Below are 17,631 nucleotides of genomic sequence, written 5' to 3'. Positions count from 1 at the left end.
CCCACCCCCGTCCCGCCGCATCATCCCCCCTAGCCCCGGTCTGGCCCTCGGACAAGCCAAACCCCGCTCCTCCCGTGCGGTTCTTCCCGGCCCGGCCCATCCCGCCCCACAGGGCGACGTGAGGAGAGGGAACCTGGGGGCGTACCTGTGCACTGGCTGCGGAGAAGACCCCGCAGGCGCCTGCCGGACAGAGCCACTCTGGGCAGGAAAGGGTTACGGCGGGAAGCCCCGCCCCCGGGAGCCCCGCTCGCGCATGTTGATTGGCCACGGAGCTCGTCCCTCCTCCGGTAGCCCGCCCCACATATCTCATTGCCGGAGGTCTGGGGATGAATGGAAGTGGCGGGTCTCCGACCGACCGCGCGTCCTCTCAGGGACCCCGCGCGTCACCCGTCCTCTGGGTTCTTTAAGTCCCCGCTACTCTCAGCCAGGCTGGGCCGGGCCCCAAGAGCTGCATGCGCTCCCTGTCTTCCTCGGGGGCGCAGTCAAGCCGGGCCCCTCTGACGAAGGCCTTTCATACAACTCAGGCCACCAAAGTGACGCGGCTTCTGTCCGTCTAGCAGGGCCCGGCCACATCAACCGCCTCGGCCTTACGCCAGCACACCCAGGCCGGGCCTCCTCTAGGTCCATGACAAAGAAGTCCCCACATTCCCATGGAATGTACCCCGAGTCATGGGAGGCGACAGGGCATAGTGCAACCCCCTCGACCAAAATCTCTATTTAAAAGGCTTCCATGATCCACGTACCTCAAAAGATATGGAAAAAGTTCCAATAGAGCAAAAGACCCTGATGATGGCTGACCACCGCCTTGTGGAAAGGCACGAGCCTCTGCGATGAACTAGAATTTGGGTCTGATGGACTGTTCCCACTCTCACCCATGAAAGTGCCTTGGGGTGGTGGGTTGTGTGATGACCACAAATCCCCCCACTGAAATATGCTGGCTCCTTTGCAACGGGCTTTGTCTCCATCCCCGTGAATGTGGACTGGCCTCTGTGGCTTGCTGTGACAGCAGAGTGTGGCAGGAGCACGCTGTGGGGGTCCCGAGCCCTTCTCTCATGGGCCACATCCCTGAGTCTGACAGGGAAGGAAGCTGTGTGAGAGGCCATATGCAGGGCACCGAAGCACTGCCAGACATGGAGGAGGCCCCGCCACCTGCAGGAAGCCACATGGAGGAGCCCAGGGAAATCAGCAGAGCCTGATCAGTGATAAACTACTGTTATTTTAAGCCAGCAAGATCCGGGTCATTTCTTACACAGCAATAACCGATGTATTTGGCAAGTGACTGAACATAGTGGGTTCTGGCTTTTTTTTTTTTTTTTTTTTTTTTCTAAAGATGACCGGTAAGGGGATCTTAACCCTTGGCTTGGTGTTGTCAGCACCACGCTCAGCCAGTGAGCGAACCGGCCATCCCTATATGGGATCCGAACCCGCAGCCTTGGTGTTATCAGCACCACACTCTCCCGAGTGAGCCACGGGCCGGCCCGGGTTCTGGCTTTTTGATAGATGGAATAATAGTAATGGTTGTGAAATATCTGACATAAAAGTACTTCTGAACTCCAGAGTGCCATGCTACACAAATGCCAAGTCCCTCAGATGATCACATTTAAAGAGCTTGTAACCCAGGGGGCCAGCCCGTGGTTCACTTGGGAGAGCGTGGTGCTGACAACACCAAGTCAAGGGTTAAGATCCCCTTACTGGTCATCTTTTAAAAATAAATAAATAAATAAATAAAATAGAGGGCTTGTAACCCAATGAGGGGAACAAAAATATTAAGTAGAAAGGATGACAAATGAGAATTATGTACTTAAAAACATCTGTAACATAAGATAAGCCGGACACAAAAGAACAAATACTGGGTGATTCCCCTTCTAGGAGGTGCCTAGAGTAGTCAAATTTATGAAGACAGGAAGTAGAGTGGTGGGTTCCAGGGGAGGGGGAGGAGGAGTTAGTGTTTAACAGGTGCAGAGTTTTAGCTGAGAAGATAAAGTTCTGGAAATGAATGGTGGTGATGGTTCCACAACAATGTGAATGCACTTAATGCCCCTGAACTGTACACTTAAGCATGGTTAAAACACTAAATTTTATGTTATGTATATTTACCCACACACACAAACCATCTGTAACAAACTATACACAGAACACCCCATCTCCCTGACATCACTGGTAAATGAGGTTCTCCATACAATATAGATTTCTGAATAACTGTTATCCCTCCGTGATTAAGAATTTTATGATTTTTATCTGATTGAAAATTTATCCATTTAAGATGGATATCTCAGAGCTCTTATCACCCTCTTCACTGCCTAGGGAAACAGTATACCCATTTCATCCCGTTTTACAAGATAAGTGTCTCCACCATCCAGTTCCCTTGCAACATCCCCTCCTCCCTCGGGCCCTTTCTCAACCCCACACCCTGCTCTCTGCAGTCTCCAAACCTCTCCTCTTCTTCTGTTTTATTTCCATTTGGACTATCAAGGTACTTATGTCTTCTGTATCTTAAAAAAAACACTAACAAAAATTCTTCCTTCCCTCAACCACTGACTTTGCAAGAACAGCCCCCACCCCTTCCTTCCCACCTCGGCTGTCTGGCAGCTGCACCCCCATTCTGCAGACACCACCCTCGTCTCAGGCCACTAGGCAGCATTGGCACCAGCTTGGACATTCCATCAACTATGTTCTCCCTCCAAAACACCTGCTCTGGCTGTGTGTGGCCTTCAGGGAAAGAGTCTGCCACGTGCAAAAACATACCACAATCTGTGGTCCACCCATACGGTAGAATATTATTCAGCCATAAAAAGGAATGAAGGGGCCGAGCCCGTGGCGCACTTGGGAGAGTGCCGCGCTGGGAGCGCAGTAGCGCTCCGGCCGCGGGTTCGGATCCTATATAGGGATGACTGGTGCGCTCACAGTGCTCACTGGCTGAGCGCGGTGTGGCCGGTCTCAAAAAGGACAAAAACATAAAAAATAAAAAAATAAAAAGGAATGAAGAGCTGACACACACTACAATATGGATGAACCTTGAAGACATTGTGCTCAGTGAAAGAAGCCAGTTACAAAAGAGCAGGTATTGTATGATCCCACTTATATGAAATGTCCAGAATAGGCCAATCTATAGAGACAGAAAGCAGATTAGTGAATTCCTACGGTTGGGAGGAATTGGGAGATTAGGGAGTGATGGCTAAGGGGTGTGGATTTTCTTTCTGGGATGATGAAAATGTTCTAAAATTAATTGTGGTGACAGCTGCACAACTCTGTAAATATATTAAGAACACTGAATTGCATACTTTAGGTGGGGTAATTGTATGGTATGTGAATTACATCTCAGTAGAGTTGTTAAAAAACAATCTTTGTAGGTAAGACTCACATCCCAAGGGTCACATGGTTGAAAACAGCTTTCTATACCATAAACAGGTCTAGTAAATAGCAGAAGCTTCTCCCTCCTGGGTTTGGTTTCCCCACCAAAGGAGAGGGGTGGTGTGGATTATACATTGTGATGTGTTTTAAGTTCTAATATTACATCCTAAAAATGATATAGAAATCATTTTTTTGAGTCTTATAGAAGACATCTTAAAAAATAAACTTTTAAAAAATGTTAACAAAGGCCGGCCTGTGGCTCACTTGGGAGAGTGTGGTGCTGATAACACCAAGGCTACGGGTTTGGATCCCATATAGGGATGGTCAGTTAGCTCGCTGGGTGAGTGTGGTGCTGACAACACCAAGTCAAGGGTTAAGATCCCCTTGCCGGTCATCTTTAAAAAAAAAAAAAAATTTAAAAATTAAAAAAAATATATTAACAACATGATACTGGTAAGTCACCATAATCCTGCCACCTAAATGCACAACTATTTCTATTCTTGTATTAGTATCTTTAACACACACTTTATCTTCTGTAGCACACACACATTGTGTTCAAACATGTTGTGTGCCACTGTATTCCTCTTTAGGGGAGGAAACCCCCACCTGCAGACTGGATGAAGCACTTGTTTTTTGTTGTTTTTGTTTTTGTTTTTTAAAAGATGACCGGTAAGGGATCTTAACCCTTGGCGTGGTGTTGTCAGCACCACGCTCAGCGAGTGAGCAAACTGGCCATCCCTATATAGGATCCGAACCCGGGGCCTTGGTGTTATCAGCACCACACTCTCCTGAGTGAGCCACAGGCCGGCCCTAAATTCTTTTTGGTTTTTTGGGGTTTTTTTTTGTCAGCTGGCCTGTACAGGGATCGAATCCTGGACCTTGGTGTTATCAACACCATGCTCTAACTACGGATGAAGCACTTGTAAAAGACCAAAGTATCATGTCATGTACTACTGTAGGCCCATAATAGGAAAACACAAATTTAAATCCTCAGCAGCAATATTCTACTTGGCCACAGGATGGTGATGTTGCTTCTTAAAATATTCCTACTGCTTTCTTGGTAAAATTAAATGTGACCCAATGTTTTCATAATAAGAATGCAGGGGTTTTTTCCATATCAGAAAAAACATTCAAGAGGACTTCCAAAAAAATGTTGCATTTACAAAAAGTATTAGTTAGAAAGCAAAACCCAATTAACAAATTCAGCAAAGATTATCTTTTCTAAACTACACAAGTAAGGTTTTTCAAAAAAAAAGACCAAAATATGACGTAGACACTGACATCAGCTGTAGCCCTCAATCCCCTTGTCTTTCCTTCTACTTCTTCTCTGCTCCGGTCTTATTTGTTATTTACTGACCAATTTTATTTTACGTGTTCATAACTTAAAACATTTCAGGAAGTAATATATCAAAATGTTAAAAGTAGTAACAATAGTGATTTTATTTTTTCTTAAATTTCTTTTGTCTTCAAAATTGTTTACAATGTGCATGAGCTCTTTTTACAGTGGGAAAACATTTAACACTTTAAAGATGAGCAGAATCTCCTTCTCTTCATAACTCTCAGAAAGAACAGGGATTCTATTACTATATAACATAACATTATACAAGAGTGAAGAGGGATATAAAGTAAAACAAATAGAATAGAGGAATTAATAAAATTGAGTATATTAATATCCCTCTTGCAGGACTTGCAGAGCCTCAAATATCTCCCCCAAGATACTGATTAACTGCAAGGGGAAACAGAGTAACTGGACAGAGGTGAAACCCTGCAGACACCCCCTAACTGGTCAAGGTCAACTTTACCAGTAATAAGATATAGTGACATCATGAACTCCTTGATAAGACGCATGGAGAAGGACCCAATATCATCTCTCTGATATTCCTGCCAAAAATGTGGTCCCCGTGCTAATCAGACAAGCCCCAGTTGAGGTACCTTCTACAAAACAACCAACCCCAACACTTCGAAAGTCTCAGTGTCACTAAAGACAAGGAAAGACCAAGGAACTGTCACAGACTGGAGGAGAATAAGGAGACACAAGAGCCAAATGCAGTTCAGGATCAGATTGGATCCTGGAATAGGAAAAACACGTTATGGGAAAAACTGATGAAATTTGAGTAAGATACAATAGTTCAGGTTAATATTAGTATACCACTGTTAATTTTTGGATTTTGATCATTGCACAATGTTAAGTGAGATGTTGACATTCAAGGAAGCTGGGTGTTGGGTATACAGGAATTCTATGTGCTATTTTTGAAATTTTTTTAAAGTCTAAAATTAATGCAAAATAAAAGCTTTTTGAAAATCCAAGTTTCAAACTCATAGACAGAAGAGGAGTTGACAGAGAGCAGAAGGGACCCAGAGCCCTCCTAGGCAGATTGGTGATAGAGAGAGCATGAGAGAGCACCCTGTCCCTCTGGTCCTCCTGCCCAGGCCAGCAAAAAAGTGACCTGCTCAGGGTCACTTTGTTGGTAATTGACCTGGGACATAAGTCAGAAAAAAGTCAGGCCTTACCTGCATTACTGTGACCCAACAACCTCCCTTCCAAGTGTCACCATCATCCCCGTGCTGCCCCTGGGGAGATAGAGGCCTCAGGGACTTAAGCAAGTGGCCCAGGACCAAATAGCTAGTGAGAGCCAGGACATGAACCCAGGCCCGGCTCGTTCAGAGCCAAGGCACCTTTTCTTGGCCCTGAGCAGCAGATGCTTATGGTAAGAAAGGCCAGTTCCAAACAAAACTGCTCCACAGAGCTGAGGTCTTGCCTTTGAAGCAAGTAGTCAGATGCACTGATGTGTCCCTACAAACTAGCTACTTTGTCATTGATTATAATTTTGCATTATAGCCACTTCCAGCTTAATTTCGTCAATGGGAGGCACCGCAGGAGGTCGGACTGGGAGCCAGATGTTCCTGCAGCTCCCAGCCCTGGCAGTGTCTCCACCAGTGCTGTCTCCTCCAGGGTCCGGCTGCACACAGCCATTGCCAGCTGCCCCTGCCCCTTCAGCCTGGCTGTGTGGCAGCCTGTGGCCACTGCTAACTTCTGGGTTCCCTCACTGTCTCCTGTTTGGCTTCTCAGCTTTTCCACCACCAGGGAGAGCAATTAAATTCTCTGTTGAAATCTCAAAGAAGTTTCTTTCTTTTTTTTTTTTTTTTCGTGTCCGGCAACGGATCGCAACCCTCAGTGTCGCGCCCGTACCGGACCGGGACCGGCAACGGGATCGCAACCCTCGGTGTCGCGCCCGCACCTCGCTCAGCCAGTGAGCGGGAACCGGTCTGCATGTGGGATCCGAACCCTCGGCGGGAGCGCCGCCGCACTCCCAAGTGGCGCACTGTAGCAGTGCGCCACCGGGCCGGCCCTCAAAGAAGTTTCTTTCTTTTTTTTTTTTTTTCGTGTCCGGCAACGGATCGCAACCCTCAGTGTCGCGCCCGTACCGGACCGGGACCGGCAACGGGATCGCAACCCTCGGTGTCGCGCCCGCACCTCGCTCAGCCAGTGAGCGGGAACCGGTCTGCATGTGGGATCCGAACCCTCGGCGGGAGCGCCGCCGCACTCCCAAGTGGCGCACTGTAGCAGTGCGCCACCGGGCCGGCCCTCAAAGAAGTTTCTGTTTTCCTGGATGCACTCTTCAAGAATCTAAAGGACTATGATCTCAACACTTGCATTACCAAGCACTAACAATGCGCCCGGAGCTCGGTGCATGCTATTTCACTTTCTCTTCTACAGAACTTCATCATTCAGATCCCACTGTTCTTTCACATTACAGAGGAGGAACCTAAGGATTAATCTGAGGTTCCTGTGATCAATAGCTGCGCCAATAAGACCAGAATCACCATTCAAACCTCCTGTGTCTGCTGTTGGGGCCTAAGCTCTTAAAATGAGTTAAAATGGTTCCTTTTAAATTGATTCCAACCCATTGGTACCAGTGGGTTCAGACGGGTGGTTCTCAGCTGGGGTGATTTTGCCTTCCAGGTGACATTTGGCAATGTCTGGAGACATTTTTGGTTGTCACAACTGGGGGTGGATAAGCTACGGCATGCTAAGAGGGTATTTCAAAAAGTTCATGATAAAATAGAATTGAAATGTGAATCCTTCTGGGAACTTTCTGACATACCCTTGTACTAAAATCTAGGGGGTGGAGACCAAGGATGCTTTTAAACACTCTACATGCACCCCACATCAAAGCCACGCAAAAAGCGCCAGGGTGGAGAAACCCTGCTTAAGACCATCATTAAAAAACTGAAATAGAATTGAAAAGAATCTATTCATATAATGAGGTTAAATACACTCTTCATGAAACTTTTATTTCAGTTATTTGCATGTGCAATTCTAGTCTGTACAAGAACCACCCAGGTCACTTGAAAATGACGATTCCTGGGTTTCACATCCAAAATTCTGGCTGTGGGCCGGCCCGTGGCTCACTCGGGAGAGTGCAGTGCTGATAACACCAAGGCCTCGGGTTCGGATCCCATATAGGGATGGCCGGTTCGCTCACTGGGTGAGCATGGTGCTGACAACACCAAGTCAAGGGTTAAGATCCCCTTACCGGTCATCTTTAAAAAAAAAAATAATAATAATAATAATAATAAATTTAAAAAAAAAAAGTCTAATCTAAGATCCCTATGAAGACTTTTAGCAACTTTTAGCAAAGCAAAGGCTTATCTGATGAATTGTTTAAGTTATCTATATAAGTTATCATGCCAAATCTAATAAAACCAGCCTGATTTCATAACCAAAAATATCTTTCATTGTTTACGAGACTGAATGGAAAATTTGTGCTTTAGTGGAAAACAATGCATTAAGAACACATCCTTCCAAGTTACTGGATTCTAGCCTCTCATTGACTTTCGAGCTATTTTTATTACTCTCTACATTGTAGATAACTGAGAATAATTCAAAATAATTCTTGTCTATAGACTAAATTATCTCTTTCCATGTAAATAAATACAGACATGTAAATAAATCCCCTCACTGTGGAAGAAGACACTTTTGCCTCTATTTGCACATTCATTTCTATATTCCTGATCTATAGTCTTCTAGAATCTTCTTTGGATTCTCTTCCAAACTGGTTGTAACATCTTACTGGTTCTCTAATAATGAGATTAAGTAACATCTTTAATATGTGTTCATTTTGTATCTGAATAAAAGATTTTTATTTCCTTTGTTTTGCTCTAAGTCACTATTTTTCAAATTGCCCTGGTCATCAGTCCTCAAATCATTAGGTTCCAGTTAGCACTTTTTTTTTTTCTAAAAGATGACTGGTAAGGGGATCTTAACCCTTGAGTTGGTGTTGGCAGCACCACGCTCTCCCAATTGAGCCAACCGGCCATCCCTATATAGGGATCCGAACCCGTGGCTTTGGTGTTATCAGCACTGCACTCTCCCAAGTGAGCCACGGGCCGACCCGCAGTTAGCCCTTTTTAAAATTACATAGAAAATATCAATTTGCATTGCATGTAATAAAAGTGAGTGTTATTTTATGAGACTTTTATTTGTTATCCATATGTACATTTACTCTAGGTTGATTTCAATGTATTTTTTTTTTTAACTTTTGGTACTCTTTGTTTTGAGGTAAATAGTTGGGCCCTAATGTGTTTATTCTGTAATATTCACTTTTCATTCCACAAAAATTTGTTAAGAGAATGGAGTATTTTGAAGTCAGGCAGATGTAAAACTTCTCAAAAGTTTGTGGTTTATCATTCTCTTAATCTCTCTCCCCTCTGTACCTCAAATTGATGGTACAGGGCAATTTGAGTGCAATAGGCAGATCACCTGTTTTGATACTACTGTCCTGCTGGTGGTCACAAGGGCTCAGTGTAGAATCAAGAGTTGCACAATATTATAAACTGTTAGGTGCCTCTGACGCACTGGGTCCAAACCCTAATCAGTAAGGTCATGAAAGCCAGGAGCCTTTCTTGGCAGCTGACAGTGGATCAACAGATTTACCTTCGTACGTGAGAGTGAGAACTACCATCATCACCCACCAACACCTGGGGTCTGGCGCTGGCTTGCTGGGCAGAAGATTGCGGGCTATTCTGGGTTGGTTCCACCTGGGAAAGAGGAAAAGTGGCCAACGAGATGCTGTAAGTGAAATTCTTCTATAAACTGTAAATCATTACACAAGAACAAGGAGTTTTTTGTCCATGCCCAAAGGGGGTCCTAAATGGTGGAACAGGGAGGAGGGAAGGCCTTCCTGTTTAAAAAAGCTCCTGACCCCAACAGCTTCCACCCCTTCAATTCCACACTAATGAGCCATGGGGTTTAGAGGTGGACTTTGCCTGGTTCATAAACCCTCCTATGGCTACCATGCATAGGCTGTGTATATGAATACAGGCATTATTCCCGGGAGAGGTTGCAGGTGGTAGTGATCTCCCAAAAGATTAAGAATTATGACTCTAAAGCAAGATGTCACAACCTCAGCACCATTGGCATTTTGGACCAGATAATTCTTTGCTGTGGGTTGCTGTCCTGTTCAATGTAGGAAGTTTAGCAATGTCCCTGGCCTCTACCTGTTAAATGCCAGTATTAACCCCCACCACTTCCCGTTGTGACAACCAACATTGATGAATGTCCCCTGAGGCACAAAATTGCCTGAGAACCACTGCTCCAAAGCAGACAGTACAGAAAGGGAGATTCCAGCTAATGGGACCCCAGCCCCATATCTATTCTCCAATCACCCGAGATCAGAATCTTAGGTATGAGGGGTCTTCAAACAGTTCATGGGAAATGTGTATTATAAAAAAAAAAAATGCATGGATTTCAAAAAGTTTTTGCACCAAAACAAACTCATATTAACTTGTTTTAACATGTCTGGATAGGATCTAGTTTAAGTCACTAAGAAAGATAGGACATCAGTTTGAAAACAGTCCTTATCAGGGCAACATGAATTCTGCTAAAATTGAGGAAAGAACAAACATCAAATATGTGGTGAAGCTTGTGTGGAAGAGTGGGAAAGTCACTGATGCTTTACAAAAAGTTTATGGGGATAATACCCCAAAGAAATCAGCAGTTTACAAATGGATAACACATTTTAAGAAGGGACAAGACAATGTTGAAGATGAAACCCACAGTGGCAGACCAGCCACAAACTGTGCATTTTCCTCACAAAATAATGAATCTTGTCTGTGCCCTAATTAAAGAGGACTGATAATAAACAGCAGAAAAAAGAGCCAACACCATAGACATCTCAATTAGTTCAGCTTACACAATTCTGACGGAAAAATTAAAGTTGAGTGAACTTTCTGCTTGATGGGAGCTAAAACTGTTGTGCCCAGATCAGCTGCAGACAAGAGCAGAGCTTTCCATGGAAATTTTAAACAAGAGGGATCAAGATCCTGAAGCATTTCTTCAAAGAATTGTAACAGGAGATGAAACATAGCTTTACCAGTACAATGCTGAAGACAAAGCACAATCAAAGCCATGGCTACCAAGAGGCGGAAGTGGTCCAGTCAAAGCAAAAGCAGACTGGTCATGACAACAGTTTTTTGGGGATGCTCAAGGCATTTTGCTTGTTGACTTTCTGGAGGGCTAAAGAATGATGACATCTGCTTATTATGAAAGTGTTTTGAGAAAGTTAGCCAAAGCTTTAGCAGAAAAATGCTCAGGAAAGCTTCACCAGAGAGTCCTCCATCACAACAATGCCTCTGCTCACTCCTTTCATCAAACAAGGGCAATTTTGTGACAGTTTCAATGAGAAATCACTAGGCATCCACCTTATAGTCCTGATTTGGCTCCTTCTGACTTGTTTTTGTTTCATACTCATAAAAAATCTTTACAGAGCACCCATTTTGCTTCAGTTAATAATGTGAAAAAGACTGCACTGACATGGTTAAGTTCCCAGGATCCTCATTTCTTTAGGGACGAAGTAAATGGCTGGTGTGAGATTATGATATTTATATACTGGTTTTTGTCCCTGGTTCCTGGTTCATGCTACTCTCTGACCTTCTGCCCTCCCTTCACCTGCATGTTTTTCTCTCTGAGGTAGGAAATCCTCTGACCTACCTTGGCTGATTGGAAGTCACAAGACCCCCATTTCAGGAGGGGTCCTGCCCCATGCCTGGGAGGAAGGAATGCTGCACAGAGAGGCCAAGAAGAATCTGAACAAACAAGTCTTGCTGAGTTTCCCCACCCAGGCTGTTGGTGTTAGATCAGACCCTTTTTGTCCATTCACATTTCTACACAGTTGTCCATGCTTTGGTCATGCCCATGTAATGAAGCTTCCATAAAAACCCAAGAGCACAGGGTTTAGGGAGCTGACAGAGAGCTGAACACATGGAGGTTCCTGGAGGGTGGGGTGCCTGGGGTGGGCATGGAAGCTGTGCACCCCTCCCCCATACCTCACCTTGTGTGTCTCTCCATCTGTGTCCTTTGTAATATCCTTTATGATAAACCAGTAAATGTAAGTATGCTTCTCTGAGTTCTGTGTGCTATTCAAGCCAACTAGTTGAATCCAAGGAGGGGGTTTTTGGAACTCTGATTTATAGCTGGTTGGTCAGAAGTTCCAGGGGCATGGGCTTGCAACTGGCATCTGAAGTGGGGAGTAGTCTTGGGGACTAAGCCCTCAACCTGTGGGATCTCATGCTAGAAAAGTGTCGGAATTGAATTGAATTAGAGAACACCCACTGGTGTCCGCTGCAGAACTGCTTGCTTGTTTGCTTGCTTGCTGTTGGGGAGAAATCCCCACACATTTGGTCACAGAAGGTGGTCTTCTGTGTTGCTGATCATTGCTGATTAAGAGTATAGGAAAACACACACTCTGTTTGTGTGTGTGTTTTCTTTTCTTTCAGCTGGTATCATAGCCTAAAATAGTGTCTTGAACTTAATAGAGCTTAGGCTGAGAAAGTTTATATATATATATATAAATATATATATATATATAAAACTTTATATATATATATAAATATATATATATATATAAAACTTTATATATATATATATATAAAACTTTTTTTTTTTTTTTTAAAGATGACCGGTAAGGGGATCTTAACCCTTGACTTGGTGTTATCAGCACCACACTCTCCTGAGTGAGCCACGGGCCGGCCCCTATATTTTTTATTTTTATCTTTTAATTCCATTATCCATGAAATTTTTGAAGTCCCCTCATATTTTTACTCCCCCTCTAGCTAGCCTACGTCTCCTCCACTCTCATTCCCTGTATACCTGATCACGCCCATCTTCCATCTCCTTTCCACTCCCACATCACCTTAGGACTCATCCCTCACCACCTCCTCTCCAGTCCCCTGCCTTCAGCATGGGCCACTCCAATTCTCCCCTTAGGGTGCTGACAGCTTACTCTTCCTAAAGCTTAACTTTAATTATGTCTCTCCCAGTACACATCATCCCCATCTCCATAGTTTAGCACATCATCAGCTGGGCATTATAAATGTTCCACAATCTAGCCACAACATCACATGCTAGTTAGTCTCTTCTACAAGTCCACCTAGTAGTATTTGGAAGAGGAACAACATAAACCTGATCCAATCACACACGAAAATCTAAATCAAGTCCTGAAAATGATATTGGCTTTGGAAAGTAGACATGTCAAATAAAAATACACCATTTCTTTGGAATTCAAGTTTACACACAATTATCTAATTATGTGCCCTCAGCATTCTCCAAATGCAGAGAGGGAAAAAAAAGAGAAATTGAGGGTTTAAAGCAAGGGTTTCAGCTATGGTCGGACCCATTTAGGTCGAAAATCAACGGGTTAGCAACAGTCTTTTGAAATGGAGTGGAACAGAATGGAATAGAATGGAATTGGAATAGATCTAGAACAGATCTGGCGGCGTCACGTGAGCTTAGGCAAGTCTTGGTAGGCATCTCCCTTTAAACTTGTGCTTCGCTTATCTAGATCTACTGGCACGGGTTATACACATAAAATACATTACTCAGTGTAGGCTGAGTCAAAAAAGTGTGAAAACCGTATCAGGCGATCTTTAGAATCAGGAGTGGAAGGAAGGGTGTCACTAACAGCAAAAAGTGCAAGGTCACTGGGACCTGCAGAGCCGCAGAGACGGGACGGGACTGGGGCTGGGTCGGGGATGGGGCGCACACTGGGAGTGGCGGACACAGCCAAAGAAAGGGGGCGAACATGGGAGTGTCAGGGCTCATCCAGGGGTCGGGTGGGCTGGGGGAAGGAGAAGCGAGGTAAAGGAGGCGAATCGCGGGTGAACCACAAGGAGGTGACCTGAGCGCCCGGACGCAGGGCCGGGGACCCCCCTCCCCAGTACCAGAGCCCTTGGGACCCCGGGGACAGCAGGGTCGGGGACGCAGGACCCTCCCCACCTGCTGGGGCCCGTCCTCACCGACGGCCGCGGGGCCCTCCCTCTCCGGCGACAGAGCCGCGGCGGGTCCCTCAGCCTCGGCCGCTGCAGCCACAGGCGTCGACCTCGGGGCCCAGACCGCTCAGGCCACCAAGACCCTGGCGCCCGCTCCCCGCCCCCACCTGCCCCCTCCAGAGCGAGCCGCGTGCCCGCGCGCGCGACCCCGCAGCGGAGCCGGCCTCTTGAGGGCATGCGCAGCAGGGCCACGGGGGCCCATTCCTTTGACAAACTCCGCTTCTCCGGGTCTTCCCTGCGCGCCGCCGAGCTGACTGCCCGGCCAATCGGCGTACGGGGGCAGGACCATGACTAGCGAAAGAGGCGGGGCCAATCCAGGATTGGATGTCGTCGTTCAGGGGCGGAGCGTCAGCCGACTTCGGGCTGGGACTGGGGATCATGGGCGGGGCAGGACCTTTGGCAGAATTTGACTCTTGAGCTCGAGAAGCCGAAGCGTGGCTTTTGTTTTTCTTTTGTGTGGCTGCCCGGCGTGGGGATCCGAACCCCTGACCTTGGTGTTTTCAACACTACGCTGTCCCAACTGAGTTATCTGGCCAGCCAGTGGTTGTTTAAATGAATTCTTAGACCCGTCACGCTGCAGAACCATTGAAAGGAAATTTCTTTCTTTTTTTTTTTTTCCCAAGATGACAGGTAAGGGGATCTTAACCCTTGACTTGGTGTCATTAGCACCACACTCTCCCGAATGAGCCACGGGCTAGCCCCTATCCACTCATCTGTTGATGGACGTTTGGGTTATTTCCACTTTTGAGCTACTACGAATAATGCTGCTGTGAGCGTTTGTGTACAACTCTCACATGGTTTCACTCCTCTTGAGTATATACCGAGGAGTGGAATTGCCAGGTCATGTGCTAACTTCATGTTTAACCATTTGAGGAACTGCCAGACTGTTTTCCACAGTGTCTGTACCATCTTCACCCCCACCAGCAGTGTATGAGTCCCAATTTCTCTGCATCCTAACCAACACTTATTATCTGGTCTTTTAAAAATTATTACTAAATCCATGATAGTGGAGATAAAGTGGTAACTCATTGTGGTTTTGATTGCATTTCCCTGATGACTAATGATACTGAGTTTCTTTCCATGTGCTTATTGGTCATTTGTGAATATTCTTTGGAGAGATGTCTATTCAGATACTTTGCCCATTTTTTAATTGGGCTGTTATTTTATTATTGTGTGTAAGAGTTCTTTATATATTCTAAATATGTCCCTGATCAGATATATGATTTGCAAAAACTTTCTCCCTCATTTTGTGTGTCATCTTTTTACTTTATTGCTCCCAGTTGAGATAGTTTCCTTTGAACCACAAAAGATCTTAATTTCGATCATGTTTGATTTATCTTTTCTCTTTTGTTGCTTGTGCTTTTGGTGTCACATCTAAGAAACCATTGCCTAAGAAGTCACTGCCTAATCCAAGTTCACAAAGATTTACCCCTATGTTTTCTTTTTTCTTTTTTTTCTTATAACCGAACCCGCGGCCTTGGTGTTATCAGCACCGCACTCTACCGAGTGAGCCACGGGCCGGCCCAACCCCTATGTTTTCTTTTTTCTTTTTTTTCTTATAACCGAACCCGCGGCCTTGGTGTTATCAGCACCGCACTCTACCGAGTGAGCCACGGGCCGGCCCAACCCCTATGTTTTCATCTAAGCTTTTTTTTGGCAGCTGGCCAGACAGGGATCCAAACCCTTGACCATGGTGTTATAACACCATGCTCTAACCAACTGACCTAACCGACCAGCACAGCTTCTAAGAGTTTTATACTTTTGTTCCTACATTTGAGTCTTTGAGTTATTTTTGTGTGTATGGTGTAAAGTAGGTCTCCAACTTCATTCTTTTGCATGTGGATATTCTAGTTCTCCTACTACTATTTTGTGAAAAGACTGTTCTTTTCCTCATTTAATTGTCTTGGCACCCTTGTTGAAAATCAATTGACCATAAATGTGAGGACTCCTTTCTGGGCTGTCAGTTCTCTTCCATTAATGTACGTATCTATCGTTATACCACTACCGTACTGTCTTAATTACTGTTACTTTGTAGTAAGCTCTGAAATCAGGGAATCCTCCAACTTGGTTCTTTTTTCAAGATTGTTTTCCTTATTCTGCGTCCCTTGAATTTCTAGTTGTCATCTATCTTGTCAATTTTTTTCAAGATGAATCTCTATCTTTAATTTCATATCACTGAGATCATAGCAATTAATTTTCATGTGTCCCTACTTTTTTCACCTAACTCTATATTGCAACCCCCACCCCATATTATAATTAAGTATATTACATATGACTAATGATTACATTATATTACATATGATTGGCTGCATAGTTTCGTTATTTTTCCTATTAGACACTTCCTTTCTGAATTTCGCTATTATAAATATTGCTGCTGTGGCTGGCTTCATTCCTAATATCTGGAGAATCTGAGTGAAGGGTATATGAGAACGCTTTGCATGATCTTTGCACCTTTTCTGTAGGTGTCAAATTATGTCAAAAGAAAATTTAAAAAAATAAAAAAACGAGGAAAAAAAAGAAAGAAAATAGAAGTCAAACAAAAACTCCACTTAAACCATTAGCATTCCTGGAGGGGAAAGCTCTTTTTGCCATTGGTCCCTCCCTCTGCGTTGGTTCAGCCCACAGCACAGCCACCGGACACTTATCCTCCCGCAACCCCGTGCGCCGGGGACCGGGATGGCTCCGGGCGCGGGCAGCTGCGGGGCCATGGGCGCTACTCTCCTGGGACACATTGGTGGCGGCCAGAGCGGCCCCAGCGTTGCCCGAGCTGACGCCCGCCTTTCGTCCCCCGACCCCCTGGCGCGAAGCCCCGCTCCACGCCCGGACGCCCAGCCACCCCGCGAGTCACCGTGCCCTCCCCGCCCACGCTCCCCGCGACTAGCCCACCCGCGGGGACGCCTCTCTCCACCCGCTGCCCTGGCCCAGCGGAGCCCCGGCTCCCAGCTGCGCGTCCTCTGTGTGCGCAGATCGAGGACGCTGCTGCTTCTAGAAAACTCCGAGCCCCGTCCGCCTCCCCCCCTCGCCCTAAAGCTGCCGCTGGACATGCCCCTGGGCTCCGGGCGGGCCCGGTCAAGGTCCCGGGGGCCCGCTGCCGCCTGGGGCCTCCCGCATCTTCCTATGTCCTGAGTCCGCCCTCGTCCTCTGCGTTCTCTGTTGGATTTCTTCCTTCCCTGCGTCCTCCTCTCAAATCCGCACACTGGCCGGACCTCCGCTCTCTCTGCGCGCTCGGTGTCCCCGCGTCCCGTACCCCTCGGCGCTCCTGTACCCCCACCTGCTCCCTCTCTCCCTGTTCTTCACACGGAGAACCTCAGGACCAAACTCGACAAGGACCCCTTCCCTGATGGTGTGGGGCTGACGCTGTGGGCGGGGAGCCCAAGCAGCAGCAGACGCAGTGAACTACGCGTTACGCGACGTGTTAGAAGGTGGAACGTGCTCCGGGAAACAGCAGAAGCAAGAGGGCCTCACCACGTGGCGGCGAGGGTAGCGGCGGGCGGCGAAGAGGCCTGACCTCATCTCCTTCCGCCAGTCGCTGGCCACCTGCAGGGTCGATACCGAGGAACCCTCCGCGGCCCAATCGCGCACCGCCCACTCTGTGGAGCCTGTGCCGGCCTCAGGCCAGTCCGCAGCGCGGGACAGAGCGCGGGGCCAGAAGGGCAGACACTCCTGGCGGCCCTCCTGGCCTCGGTGCTGGGGAACTTAAGAAGGATGAACCAGGGTATGTGGCAGAAAAAGTTTTAAGTAGCAAAGAATTCAGGCAGCTGCGCGGCCGCTTCTACAAGTTTACACTGAATTATAGCAGCAAAGCATGACATAAAGGTGGAATTTATCATTAAAAGGGTTAACAATTGGCACATCTATGTAGGTGTGATAGGCAATCTGTGCCTCAAGCAGGGCTGACATCAGAATAAAGCGATGAATGTGTGTGAGGCTCCATCTGCACATCAGCATATT

At 46.3% G+C, this 17,631-nt stretch overlaps 1 protein-coding gene across 1 annotated transcript in view; it reads right to left on the bottom strand.

The window, feature by feature from the left end:
• FLYWCH1 (FLYWCH-type zinc finger 1) overlaps positions 1 to 13,777 on the bottom strand; it is a 34,177-nt gene extending 20,400 nt beyond the window's left edge. The window contains exons 1-2 of the mRNA XM_008566281.1: positions 13,648 to 13,777; positions 9,290 to 9,393 (exon numbers count right to left, since the gene is read on the bottom strand). The gene's annotated coding sequence lies outside the window, so the exon portion shown is untranslated. The remainder of the gene's footprint in view (positions 1 to 9,289; positions 9,394 to 13,647) is intronic.
• Positions 13,778 to 17,631: the final 3,854 nt, after the last annotated feature.

This window comes from Galeopterus variegatus, unplaced genomic scaffold (genome assembly GCF_000696425.1).
Source record: "Galeopterus variegatus unplaced genomic scaffold, G_variegatus-3.0.2 Scaffold233, whole genome shotgun sequence".
In the NCBI taxonomy this organism is placed as follows: Eukaryota; Metazoa; Chordata; class Mammalia; order Dermoptera; family Cynocephalidae; genus Galeopterus; species Galeopterus variegatus.
The sequence above is the reverse complement of the archived record's forward strand: the minus strand, read 5'-3'. Positions and strand labels throughout refer to the sequence as shown.